The following is a 14,104-nucleotide window of genomic DNA, read 5'->3' as shown; positions in this document are numbered from 1 at the left end:
TCTTAGCAACCCTGTCTGGCAGTTCTGTCAATCCAGGATCATCTCAAATGCCACCTCCTCCATAACATTTCTTCCTTGTGAACTTTTTTTCTCTGACAAAGGTTTCTTGAAGGTAGAAACTACATCTTACACATTATGAATTACAGATGTCTCTAGCTTTTCCCCCTCCTTTCTGAGTGTAAAGTTATTGCAAGGAAGTGCTAACCCACCAAGGGACTACATTGGCCAATATATTGCACATCCTGGTATGCCCAAGTAACTTGTTCTTACTGGTTGAATGTAAGTAGAAGTGACAGGTGTTGCTTCTGGTCTGGGCGTTTCAACAAGCAGGTATGCCTTCTTCACTCTTTCACCTCTTGGGCAGCTTGAGGCAGAAGATTCTGCCAAGTAGAAGAGTACAGCAGGAACTCAAGATAGAAGGAGCCTGAATCCCTGGATCATCAGGTGGAAGAAAGTTGCCTGCTGACCTGGAACAGCGTCACTGAGCTGGTAAGTAAGCGAGAAATTAACTTTCATTGAGTTTGAAGCCACTGAAATCTGATGTCTTCTTTCTTAGAGTTAGAGCCATTTCCCTGACTAATACAGGTTGATATCCTTTTAGTAACTGGCTCATTTCATTTCATATAGCAGGAGCTCAAAAAGTATTTGTTAAACTAAAGTGGAAATTCAAAGACAGACACAAAGAAGTATAAATTAGGTTACACTGTTGGAACATTGTCTGAGGTATCTGATGACACTAAAATGCTTTTCCAACCCTATTTTCTTAAAAAATATCCCCCCCTCACCCCAAGTAATTTGTTTTACATGATAAGTACTTACACTTTGAAATCAGTTGTCACTCTATTCTTGGCAAAGAGAAAATAAGATGTTCTGAGAACTGATGGTCATTCTGGGTGAATGTGGATGCCAAGTTTTCTTCTAGTTATATGAGACAGATGGCATAACTGTGACAAATGATGACAAGATGAAAGATATTCCTCTTTGTCAGATAATTGGGTCAGATTTCCAAATAAGACATAAGTAGGGGATAGAGAGCTTTGGCCAATAGCACTTTCATTCACATTCCAATTAGACTTTCATTGCAAAATGATGATATTATTGCTGGTATTATTTCTGAGGTTGAGCTAAGTCATACAAAAGGGAGATATCTATTAGCTCTGCTCAAAATGTCAAGACAAAACAAGATTGAGTCATTAGCCCTTCAAATCAACGTTAGTTTAATTCAGCATGGTTGGATATTGCATTAGAAAACCAGAGTGTAAAGCTTGAAGAGTAAGAGGAAAGTGATAAGGTAACCAGAAATTTGGCATAGGGCTTTTCTCGGAATTACTCTTTAATCTCCTCTCAATGTACCTCATTTTTTCTATTCCTTCACTCATTTTATTTCTCTTCCACCTCAGTAAGTAAGCATTCCCATGGAGACCTATTCCTGTCTCTCTGTTCATGGACATTTTCTTATGATTTATCTTTATGCCTAGATTGTTTGATTTACCTGGCTGGCCTACTGTACCATCAAAACATGAATTTTTTCCCATCATGATTTTTCCCATAAAAACATGGATGAACATGTATACATTTTTTTGGATAATTTTTTCCAAAAAATTTTTTTTTCCCTAAAACAAAAAATTGAACTCATACTTTCTGATAGCAAATGGATTAACTATGATTTAGACTCACTTTGGGAGGGAGGACTATTAGTGGCTCATAAAATCAGTGTACAAATCTTGCATTTTTTCGGTTAAATTTATCCAGAAATATTTTACTCTTTTTGATGCTATTATAAATAAAATAGTTTTCAAAATTTCATTTTAGATTGTTCATTGCTAGTGTATAGAACTACAACTTGCTTTTGTATATTGACCCTTGTATTCTGCAATCTTACTGAACTTATTAGTTCTAATAGGGAAGAGAGAGAGAGAGAGAGAGAGAGAGAGAGAGAGAGAGAGAGAGAGAGAGAGAGAGATAGTCCTTAAAGTTCTCTATCTACAAGATCATGTCATCTGCAAATATAGTTTTACATTTTCCTTTTAAATCTGGATGGCTTTTCTTTTTCTTGCCTTGACTGGAACCTCTAGTACAATATAAAACAGAAGTGGTGAAAGCAGACATCCTTGTTCTGCTCTAAAGGCGAAAGCATTTAGTCTTTGACCACTGAGTATTATGTTACCTGCAGGTTTTTCATAGACGTCCTTCATCAGGTAAAGAAGTTCCCTTCTATCCTAGTTTGTTGGAATTGTTATTTTAATCACATATTTTGTCATATACTTTTTCTGTATGTATTGAGAGGATCATGGTTTTTTTGTCCTTTATTCTATTAACATGGCATATTACATTGATGTATTTTTGGACTTGAAACCAACCTTGCATTCTCAAGATAAATCCCACTAGGTCATGGTGTACAATGCTCATCCCTATACCATGATATTGTCTTAAAAGGTAGAAGTTGGGAGCCTTTGGTAGAGCTGTCCCAAGTGTGTGGTGTAAATGGCCATTTCCTTCATATTCCTGGTACTCAACACGATCAAGGGTGACATCTTTAAGTCAGTTCAATTATTGTCTAGTGTCCTTTTATGTAGCCCAAAGGACTCCATTTACTATTTTTCATAGGGCGGGTCTAGTAATAACAAATTATCTTGGGTTTTGTTTATATTGATTTATTTGAATGTCTTCTCCATTTTTGAAGGCTATTTTGTTGAATGAACAATTCTTTTTTGTTTCAACACTTTGAATATATCATCCCACTAACTACTGGTCTGTATAGTTTCTGATGAGACACCAGTTGTTAATTTCACCAGTGATCACTTGTACCTGATGTGTCATTTTTTCTTTGTTGTTTTCAAGATTCTCTTCTCGTGTTTGGCTTTAGACAATCTGACTATGGTATATTTCAGTCTGGATCTCTTTTGAGTTAATCTCACTTGGAGTTTGTTGAGTTTTTAGGTGTGCAGATTAATCTTTTCTATCAAATTTGGGAAATTTTTTGGCCATTATTTCCTCAAATATTCTTTCTTTCTCCTTATGAGACTCCCATTATACATATGCTGATTAATTTTCATTTCCTTATTAAAATTTTTTAATGTAGGCATAAGTACTCCTACAGGTATATTCCTATAGGTGGAATTGCTATGTTATGGCAATGACATTAAGAATTTTCATAGATATTGCTAATTGCCTTCTCAAAAGATTATAACAAGGCACTGTCATACCAACAATGTATGAGCAAGCCCATTTCTCTTAGAGATCTTTCATTGATTACACTGGAGATTCTTTTTAAATATTAGGTGAGGTGCTTATTTTCAGTCGGGCTATAGTTCTTTAGATGTGTCTTACTGCTTCTCAGAATTTTCCATCACTGCCGTTGTTACTTACTCCCCTAGCTACATCTAGAATTATCCTCAGGAAACATTCATGAAGCAGAAAGAAGTGATGGTCATATTTCCCAATGCTTTTTTGTTCTGTTTCTCATTAAAGGGAAGTCTTTTCATTCTAAATTACCTCTGTCTCAAATGCTAGGCTGAGCTGTGACCCTTCTCTGATCATTCAAGGTCATATGCTGTTTTGCATATGCTGTTTTGTTAACTGCTTTTTCCCACTCAGTGACCTACTGTGAATATTTCTCAGTGTCTTCCACAACACAAATTGTAATGGCTGTATAGTAATTCATAGCTGCAAAAAGAAATGAATTTTAGTCATTTTGTTCATTTCTGATTTTTCCCTATTATGAATAACACTGAAATGATTATTAATAACTTCCAGGAGGGCAGGAGCCCTATTTTGTTCTATGTTGTGTTGTAGCATCTAGCACAGAGTCTGCCTCAGAAAAGACACCAAAAAATGTGTATAGAATGAATAAATGGTTGAATAACAAGCATCTATGTATTTAAACCTTTATTTACAAATTCGATTATTTCCTTTAAAAAATACCCAGAGGAGAAATCGATGGATAGGTAGATGTGTATATTTTTTAAACCCTTGGCCAGGATTTTCAAATTGCATGCAGAAAGATTTTGCCAGTTTACACATTCACATGGTGCATATGGGAAAGCTTGTTTCTCTACCTTGGCCAGCTACTGATTTGTTTAAATCCATGTAGCTGATGTTGAAGAACAGGGTATTATTCTCAACAGGTTTAGTGTACATTTCTTGTAGGACAAGTGATGAACCTTTTAATGTCTTTTGCCATTTGATCCTTTGACCAGCAGAGCTCATCACTTTGGGAAAGAGGGCTAGTCTCTCAGAGTCCTGGGGGCCACCGTCTGGGGCTGCTCAAGGAATGGAAGGCTCTTCTGTGACTGTTATAACCCATCTGCTTCTCAGGCCATCTCACAGGGTCATCCTCATTCGCAAGAAGCAAAGCAGGGAGTGGTACAACGGCACCTTGCTTCTGGCCAGGTTGCCTCTTCCTACACCATGACCCAGGCAATTCAGGCTTATCTTTTGGGTTTTAGGAATTTAAGGGCAGGCTTTTCCCACCAACACCTCCACTGATGTTCACCTTCCTCTAGGCAGAGAGTCTCTAAGCTTCTTTGGTTTTGCGCCCATGTTGGCAAACAATTTTCAAGTATATTTTTACCATATATGTCTATTAACTAATAGGGTCTATGTGGGTACTAAAATATTAATGTATTAAATACATATAAACCTATCAGAAGAAACTCAAACATTTAAAGGGGGAGATTAGAAAGATGAACATAACTGGCAGTTCCGATGTTCCTGGTTGCTCAGTGATATTTCTTTTGGGCTCTCCCACTTTGGAGCCCAGTGCTTTTGGGTATCTGTGGGAAAGTGGGTTGTCTCCTGTCTGAGCAGATAAGTTGTTTACACAATTTTTAGGGAGCCAGACTTCTTCCACCACCGACCAGCGATTCTATGGGGTGCTATTGAAGGGCACGTTAAACTGCGGTTCAGTAAGCTGAAGCCGGTGCCCTCTGACACACACCTTATGCCCGGGCCGAGCCTGGAGAAGCGAGAGTCCTGGCATCCCTGCCCACTCTCCTCATTCTCCGCTGCGTCACAATCGGCGGCTGATTTGCTTGTTCAGAGACTGCCATGACATTTGAGTAAAGGAAAGCACCAGCAGGAGCCTAGCTAGTCAGGACCTCCCCTCTGCGGCTGGATTTGGTATCACAGTGGTCCAATTGGGCAAAATATTTATATGACATCACACTGTGTTAAACATGTGAGGTCTCTATATGGAGAAATATACACTCAAAATGATGTAAAAATTTCACCGAAATAGTAAAAGAAACAAGACATAAATAAAAGTTATGAGGGAATTGCTTTACAGTAAAATTTAACACCAAATGCTTTCATGGAAATAGCTCTCCCTCAGGAAAGAAGAAAACTCCTTGAATAGATTTTAGTGAAAACTTTGAGGGAGAAATATCACCCTGAAGTGCATGCTGTATTTGAAAGGGCGTGGGGTTTTGGAGCCAGACATCTGGACCTGAACTAGCTTTGGGTCCCAAGCTTGCTGTAGGCTAGCAGTGTGACCTTTGACATTGAGATTTTTGGTCTATTAAAAGGGGATAATAATCCCCTTATCTTACAATATTATGAGAATTAAACCAGAGACTGCCCGCCAGCCATTTTTCACACAGTATTTCCTCAATAAATGTTTGTTCACTCCTTCCTCACCTTTTTTTAGGCCATGGGAATTTCTTTCATGACTGCTCATGCCGTAACTTCAAAGTTTGCCTCTTTTTTCTTTCAGCATTCATGATGTAGAACATTCCTCCTAGAGTTGCTTTAACTACCTAAGAAAGGTCTTAAATCTGAAACTTCTATTGAAAAGTTCATGTTCTATTTGGTCATTTTTAAGTCTATAATTCAACCAGATGAGTTTACTTCTGATGAAAGTTAGTGGATATAGCCTCAGATACTTCCGTAATGCAACTGGCATCAGAATTATTTTTGTCATTCACACCCGCTGAAAAAACCTGTTTTAGGAGAATGCTTCTCCTTTCAGCTCTTTCAGCTTTTCTTTGCTTTTATTTATTTATTTTTTCAGTTCTGTGAATACAGGTTTATATTTATCCCCTTTTTGATTCTCCATATGTACCTTCTAAAAACATTTCCTATTAAAGAATATTCAATGGTTGGTCCCTTGGAGTACTACTGAGTGATATGACCCTGTGCAGCTGTGACTTAGGTTTGTCTGCCGTGCTATTACAACAAAACCAGGAATCAACAGGCCCCTCGGAGAAAGTTCTGCCATGTAGCTCTCTTACTTTTATGGAAAACTTGCTGCTGATGACCAGAGAGGGTCAAACACGGGATCTAGGGAGGTCAATCTCACCACCTTCCTCATCTTCTCTACTCTGTGTGGGGTGGGTATGGACAGCTAGAAGATGGGGAAGGTCAGGTCACGGCACCACAGACTAGAGGTAACCAACTGCCTTACTGGCGGGGAGAGGCCAGGACAATTATTCTCCAGAGGTAGGGCAGGCTGGAGCTTCCCAGACCAGCAGATGGCCCTGCCTCTAGTTTGTGCTTCTTTAAAGGAGCTGACCATGGCCGCCTCACAGGCCTCAGGCTGCTCCTGCGCTCGCAGAAGTATGGACGAAAAAGGGGCCGCATACTAACCCTGACAAGCTCAGGGGAGGCCTGCGTGGAGGGCCTTACAAACTCAGAGACCGAAAGTAACCACATAGGAAGGTCTGAACATAAAAATTCCTAACTGAAAGCGAATCTTGGAGGGCAGTCATGTCTTAGGCCCGTAGCTTCCTTGACAAAAATCAATCTTTACCTTAAGTGAGCCTGTCTATTGTCTTTTTGCATCTAAGATAACATACCTTTGAAATGTCAGACCCCTTTTCCAGACCCCTCAAGTCACAACTGCAGCCATCAGAGCAAGAGACCACAGCACCCAGCACTGTTATCCTGTTCCCCGCATACCATCTCTATGTGCTGTAAATGTTCATTATTAACTGTCTTGTACCCACCAATGTAAAAGAAGTCTGTGTTTCTCCATTTTGCTTTTTATCCAATCCTCGAGGTTTCTCCACTTTGCTTTCTCCCACCCCCTTAACCTGCCACCAATGGATTTCATGTAACGCTTTATACATCCCTTCCTTTGATTCTAATGTATAAAATAAGCTGCAAAACTGCCATTCTCTGCAGCATTTTCTCAATCCACTGAGATTTTGCTTCCTGGCAATTGTCGTCAGTTTGGCTCAAATAAACTCATAAAAATTCTCTACAGGTTTGGACTTTTCTTCCCTTGGCAGAAGAAACCACTCACACTTAGCCAAAGGGACAAGCAGGGAGAGGGGACGGGTTTTGGAGCCAGTGAGACGGACCCTGGAATCTCTTCTCCAGCTCTCTGGCATCACCTTGGGCCTTGGTTTCCTCATCTCTAGAGGGCTTTACAGTACCTATTTTGCAGGGTCCCACGTGCATGGCACCTTCTAGGCATTCAGTAAGCCATGATTATACCTTAGCCGCTGGCCCTTGTACTCTGCTGGTCACCAGTCTGGGCTCGAGCTCGCTCGCATTTCCCTGAATTTAGCATCTCTTTATCAGCACATCTTGGATTCCCTTTCAGTTGTCTTTTCAGTCTTTTGTCTTTGTTTTCAATGCTTTTCATTCCAGTTGGTTTACCGCAGTAGAGGGTGGGTTCTGCTTCTTTCTCTCTAGAAACCGTCTCCACAATTTCTAAATGTTACCACATTTGCTTACCTTGAACTAAAGCCTCTTGAAGAAAATCACCACAACCATGGAAGGGAATCCGGTGTTCTTTGCTTGGCAAAGAAACCTTTGCTTAGAGAAACCTTCCTTCAGCCTTCGTCAGCCCCGGTGCCTCTGAGGACCAGGTCAGTGAGGCACTTCTTCCCCTCTCTGGGAGCTCCGTGACTGTCACTGCAGGCCTCTCTGCCCTTTGACACACTTTGGAAAGGCTCAACTCCTGACATGTAGCTCAGATGCATCCTTTTTCCTTCTGGGAGCACGCCTGCACTCTCTGCGGCTCTTCCATGCTGGAAGAATTGCATGCAAGGCCTGCCTTGTTCTCAGCTTGGTTTTCTTTGAAGACATAAGCCACATCCTCCAATCTCTTCTCTCTTAGTCAATAAAGAGGATATTCTGCCTTCAGCTTTATTTGTTGTTTTATTCCTCAACTCGTTTAGAGGAAAAAGAGATGGAAAAGGAGATGCTATTTATCGGGGCCCTCTCAAAGACCCCAACAGTATTGTCCATGAATGAAGCTGGCTAGGGGTAAATATTGGGTAGAGGAGACTGTGGCAAATTGAGGAGAGAGAGAGAGCCAGTGCAGCCTTAGCTCATTGCTATCTCAGGGGAATTTGGACCTACTTTTGACAGATATGTCAAAATTTTCGAGAAAAGCCAGAGATCTTGATTATCATCTTGACATATCTCCGTTTTTAAAGGTTGACAACAAAACTAAAAAAAAAACCAAAATATTACGAGGGCCAAGTTGGCGTGGAACAAACAAAATACATCTATAGGCCAAGGCTATCTGAAGGCTGTCTACCTTGAACCTCCATGCAGCATCCTCGTTGGTCACACTGGCATGTAAGTCCACTCCCATCATTCCATCAGGAAAATTTACTTGACATCCCATCAGGAAAACTTGTACTCTAAATGCCCTGTGTCCTTTGAGGAGGGACACTGCTGTAAGTAAATGAGTTACTTGGGAACTAAAAAAGCTGGCATTTTTATTTAATTTACTGCTCTTTGGATGATGTCTTTTAGTCTGACTTACTTAAAAGGGAGCATGCTTTTATAGTTACACACAAATTAACATGCAGAGTGTAAAAAGGTAAATGGCTCCATCCCTTTTCTTGGAATCATCAAAGGATAAACAGTCAGTAGCTTCTTGCCCAAACATAAAGCACACCTGCGGATTTTACTGAACCCCGGGTTAACCAAATGCATTCAAAAATAAAAAAAGCAACTACTAATTCTTCAGTATCATTGACTCCAAGGTGTCTAATAAGTGGAATTTGAATTTAAAAACTCTTACAGTGAGGCGGAAATAATTTGGTTGATAGTTCTGAATCACAGAATTCATTCATTCAACAAATATTTATTCAGCAGTTCTCTGAAACTCACAGCTGTGATTGCAAAACCCACCAGAACACAAGCCTGGAAACTTCTGCCCAAGTTGCCACTTCTGTTGTGTTGTTGAATGAGAACGTCAGGCCCGGCAGCACCTGCCACACAGCTGTGAGCAAGCACGATTGCAGGATTGCACGGGGAAAACGAAAAATCCAAATGTTGCTATTTATGCTGTGCATGCCCTCAGTGTGGTCCTGGGCAGTTCTCCTGTCCTTTTCTCCGTGTAGTGAGGTCTTATTAAAACTCTGAGAAGCTAGAGGAGACCTTAAGAGAGATGATGGCGAATACAGTGACACCAGAACACAATATATGGTTATCTTTCTGTGGCATCAACTTGAGCTTTATGCATTCGGCTTCCTGAATATTCTTGAGACAGTAACTCTTTGGCTGTATATTAGTGTCCTCACGGGCAGTCAGCTCCACCCCTGGGGTCACCAAGGTTCTGCCACTCACATAGAGGAGTTAGTAATGGAGTTTGGGTACTTGAAAGGTTGCAGTAATGGGTTTGATTTACTCTTCAAGCCACTTCCCCCTGGCTCAAGGTTGGCCTCCGGATGGTTTCACTCTTCTGCCTGGGGACTTCTGCACTTCCCTGCCTTGGAATACCTCCCTCTACCTCTCCGTTCTATCTCTAATCTTCTAAATTTCTAATCTTTCAAATGCCACTACTTTAGAGCCATCTCTTTCCACTCCACTCAAAGGGCCTGCCCTTGTGTGTTGGTGAAGATAGGCCAGGCTACCCTTTGACAGTGAACAAACTCCAGATCTCAGCAGTTTAACACAATAGAGGGTTATTTCTCGCTCATATCATATCACAATCTAGTGACTCAGGGATTCAGCTCCTCCAGTTTGTCCACCTCTGAGGATGGAAGGCTTTCAGGCAGGAGCATTATGGCCAGCATCCTACTGGCCAGAACCCAGGCACAGGGCCCCAATTACTGGAAAGGAGGCTGAGAAAGTAGTTTTCCTTTATAGAGATTATTTCAATTAATCCTCACAGCAAGGCTCTGAGGTAAATACCAGTAGCCTGCTCACTTTACAGATAGGACATTGAAGCTGAGAGAAGCTAAGTGACCTCTTCCAGGCCACAAAGCTAGTGGTGAGCTGGGACTAGAACCAGTATGGCAGCCTCCAGAGCCCAACCAGAACACAAACACTATATTGCCTACTTTCTTGCATATTAAAGATAACAAGACAATTGATAACATGTCAATTATATTTTTGCATCCAATGTAGACAATTGATAACATGTCAATTATATATTTGTATCAGAAACTCAGCGTTTTAAAAGTATTCTTGTTACTTGTTTCCTGAATAACAGTAGTTTGGCCAAAGAAGACAGTTTTGATAAGAAGAATAGGGAATAGGCAAATGGTTCTCAAAGTATGGTCTGCAGCTCCTGGGGGAACCCTGAGACCTCTTTAGGGAATTCATATTTTCACAATAACAACAAGATGTTATTTGCCTTTTTCCCTTTCATTCACTCATGAATGTAGCACAGAGTTTTCCAGCAGCTCCCTACATATGCTGATGTCATTGCTTTAATGTTAATGTGTAATAGAGAAATGGTTGTTAGTTTAAAATGAATTAATAGTTTACTGTTTTCAGTTTTAATTTCTTAAAACTTAAAATTTCTAATATAATATCAATAGATATCACCCACACAAAGGTTCTTTAATGTCCTCAATAATTTTATTTTTATTTTTTCAATACACGACTTTTATTGCATCAATATCACAACACAAATAAGTGTGTGAGGAATCAGCCGAAATCTTGCTGTTTCTGTAGCTGGACAACTTAGATCTTATTACCTTATTCATCAGCCTGCTGAACTGTTCCTTTTTCAGAAACAAAGACACCATCCAAGTATTTTCTGATATCCTTGTTAACTGTTGTGGCTTGTTCCATCAAAGTAGCTGAATTTGACATCAAGAATTAACTCTGAAGGAAACTGGACTCAGGGTGGTAATCACATAACAGAATATATAGATGTCAAATTATAATGCACACCCAAAAATTATATAATCGTATTAACCAATGTTACCCCAATAAACTTAAAAAAAATTTAACTCATCTTTCTGGGCTTGAGATACTGAACAAGCAACACTTAACCCCATTCAAACCCTGCAGATGTATTTTTCACCCAAGAAATTTCGGATTTCAACGAGAGAGCTATTCTCTTGAATAACGACGTTGATGGGGAAGTGAGCGTACACAGACCTCATCTTGCAATGGAAGCCAGTGTAACGCCCCTCATTATGTTCTGTACACGACTGCAGATAGTGTGAAAAGCAGCTCGCTCCTTTCTATTCCCCACCAGTTGTCAACCCAGAGCCTCTTCCTTTCCCTTTCAAGGACTGAGCTCTACATTGATGTGATTGAAGTCCCTCTGCAGGGTGCCTCTGGGGCCCTTCACAATACTGTGTGTGTCCCTTCATATTGATATCCACATTTTCTGGAATGTCGACAGTCTGATTGCTGAGAATGGTCTTCATCCTCCCAGTCGGTGAGGCTGTGTTCTCAATAATTGTAACAAGTGTAAAGGATCCCAAGATCAAAAAGTTTGAAAGTTTGAGAACTGCTGAGTTAGAAGTTTAAGGCAATGTTATTTTCTTATATTAAACTTTAGCGTATAGCAATTAAGAGTCTCCATCTTAAAACTGTCTTTAAAAATGCCAGGCAATGTTATTTTCTTATATTAAACTTTAGCGTATAGCAATTAAGAGTCTCCATCTTAAAACTGTCTTTAAAAATGCCTATGTCTCACATGGACAATGTAGTTACGGGGGTGGGGGGGGGAGGGAAGGGAGAGAAAAATAAAATATACTAATCTATATTATAATATTTAATAAAAGATTGATTTAAAATATTAACCATAGTAGTTTGGATTAAAATTGAGCATTTTAAACAAAACAAAATGAGAAAACCCCACAAAAACCCAAACTAAGAGAAGTACATTAACAGTAAATTTAAAGACATTTCCTTACTTTTCTGTTTCTCTTCCCCTCAACTCCTTTTCTCAAGAACAGTAGAAAAAAAGCATCTAATTTGCTATTACCACACCATTTGATCAGTGAAGGCTTCTACTTCTAAGCAATTTACCTTGGCCCACGTTAATAAACAATCACTGCAAGTGAAATTCCATGGTAACAAAACTCATCTTAACTGGATATTGTATAAACAAATAACTCTGAACTTGGCATGTTTATGGCTGCTGTCATGATAAACTTCATTTTAAATAAAATCAAGTAGCCACTGTCTTCCAGTTCACTGCAGTGGCTATACAATATCACAATAACTTTATATTTATAATCCATTTTATCTTTACAGAGAGGGTAAGCCATGTGGGCAGAAAGTTCACTGCAATGAAATACAATGTCTGTATACCTTGATATTTATAATCCTTATTACCTAATAGAAGGATAAATCTTACTAGGAAATTACTATGTATAGGTATTACACATGGTTGTTGACATGTTTTAGCTCATTCACCACCACCACCTCCCAATAGTCCAATGACATAGGCATTACTATTATTCTATTTTTACAAGAGGGAAGAAATTGATCTTTGCAGCATTTAAACTCATGCTGTGATTCAGTGGCCCATGTTCTCAGTCACTATCCTATACTGGTTTCCACTTTAAAACTGATTTTAAGCAAATCTATAGAGGTTTTTTAAAAAAGGTGTGTTCATTAAAATTTTGTTCTCATTTGTTTGTCCTTGCTGCTTTGGTTGCTGACTGCTGTGTCCCGTGTTGAACTGTGTCCTCTCAAAAGACATGTTGAAGTCCTAACACCTGGTACCTGTGAATGTGACCTTACTTGGAAATAAGGTCTTTGCAAAACGTAAAGAAGAGGTTATACTAGCTTAGGATGGGCCCTAAATCCAATGACTAGTGTCCTTATAAAGAGTGGGAGATTTGGAGACACAGAAACACAGGAATAAGACTGTCACGTGAAGACGGAGGCAGTGATTTGGATTATGTTGCCACAAGCCAAGGAATGCCAGGGCTACCGGAAGCTGGAAGAGGCAAGGAAGGATTCTTCCCTAGAATCTTTGGAGGAAAAATGACCCTACCTCCTCCATCTTGATTTTAGATTCCTAGCCTCCAGAACTATGAGAGAATATATTTGTTTTTTTAATAAGTCACCCAATTTGCAGTATTTTCTTACAGCAGCCCCAGGAAACTATTGCACTGACTTCATGGACTGGAGCTCCAGCTGAGCAGGATGGTGGTGTTTTAACCACCAGCATGGCTGATGCTGGGGGTTGACAGGAGGCAGGTGGCCAGCCATGGGACACTAGGGCTTGCCTCCAAAAAGGAAAGAAGGGTTCAGGGAGAAACAATAAGACCCTTCCACATGTTAAGTATCTTAAAGTTCAGACAAATAAACCAAAGGATGGCAAATGGTGTAAGTCCTTCGTGGCATCCTTAGGTCTGAGGCAGACTGTCCACAGCAAGCAGTCAGGCTGTGGAGTAGGTCAAGGCTGAGTGGAGGAAAATCCTGGGCTTCTTTTCAGGGTATGCACCGACCGCCAGGGCCAGTCCCTTAAAGACGCTTAGCTCACCACAGCCACCTGGGATAATATGAGCAGTGACTGAACAGATTTAAAAATACGAGTACAGAAAGGCAGGAAGGTTACAAATCCTAGGAAAAAGCTGGGTCTACAGACAACAGTGAAGAAATAATAGGGAATATGTAGTAAATGCTTCCTGTATGCCAGACTGATTTAAGCACTGAGTGTGTGGGAACCACCTTTCCCCTGACATCAAGCCAGCAGGGCTGTGGTAAGATCCCCATTTTGCAGATGAGGAAAATGAGGCACAGAAATGTGGACTCACTGGTCAAGGTCGTACAGCTAAGACTTCCAGGAGTGAAATCGGTCCATTGATTCCACTCCTAAATTCTGCTCCCCACAAGGGGCTAAGTGGGTATAAAGGGTCCAAAGTACACAGGGAACCCACTGGGCTGGAGGAGATGTCCCACACACATCCCCTTTTTAGTCGTCTGGGTTCAGGAGAGG

General features: G+C 40.3%; 1 long non-coding RNA gene across 1 annotated transcript in view; it reads right to left on the bottom strand.

The window, feature by feature from the left end:
• LOC112470327 overlaps window positions 1–14,104 on the bottom strand; it is a 28,639-nt gene that overhangs the window by 9,977 nt on the left and 4,558 nt on the right. Inside the window, exons 2-3 of the long non-coding RNA XR_003042945.1 lie at window positions 820–944; window positions 271–486 (exon numbers count right to left, since the gene is read on the bottom strand). This is a non-coding gene — a long non-coding RNA (uncharacterized LOC112470327). The remainder of the gene's footprint in view (window positions 1–270; window positions 487–819; window positions 945–14,104) is intronic.

The sequence above is a fragment of the Pteropus alecto genome, unplaced genomic scaffold, assembly GCF_000325575.1.
Source record: "Pteropus alecto unplaced genomic scaffold, ASM32557v1 scaffold3, whole genome shotgun sequence".
In the NCBI taxonomy this organism is placed as follows: Eukaryota; Metazoa; Chordata; class Mammalia; order Chiroptera; family Pteropodidae; genus Pteropus; species Pteropus alecto.
The sequence above is the reverse complement of the archived record's forward strand: the minus strand, read 5'-3'. Positions and strand labels throughout refer to the sequence as shown.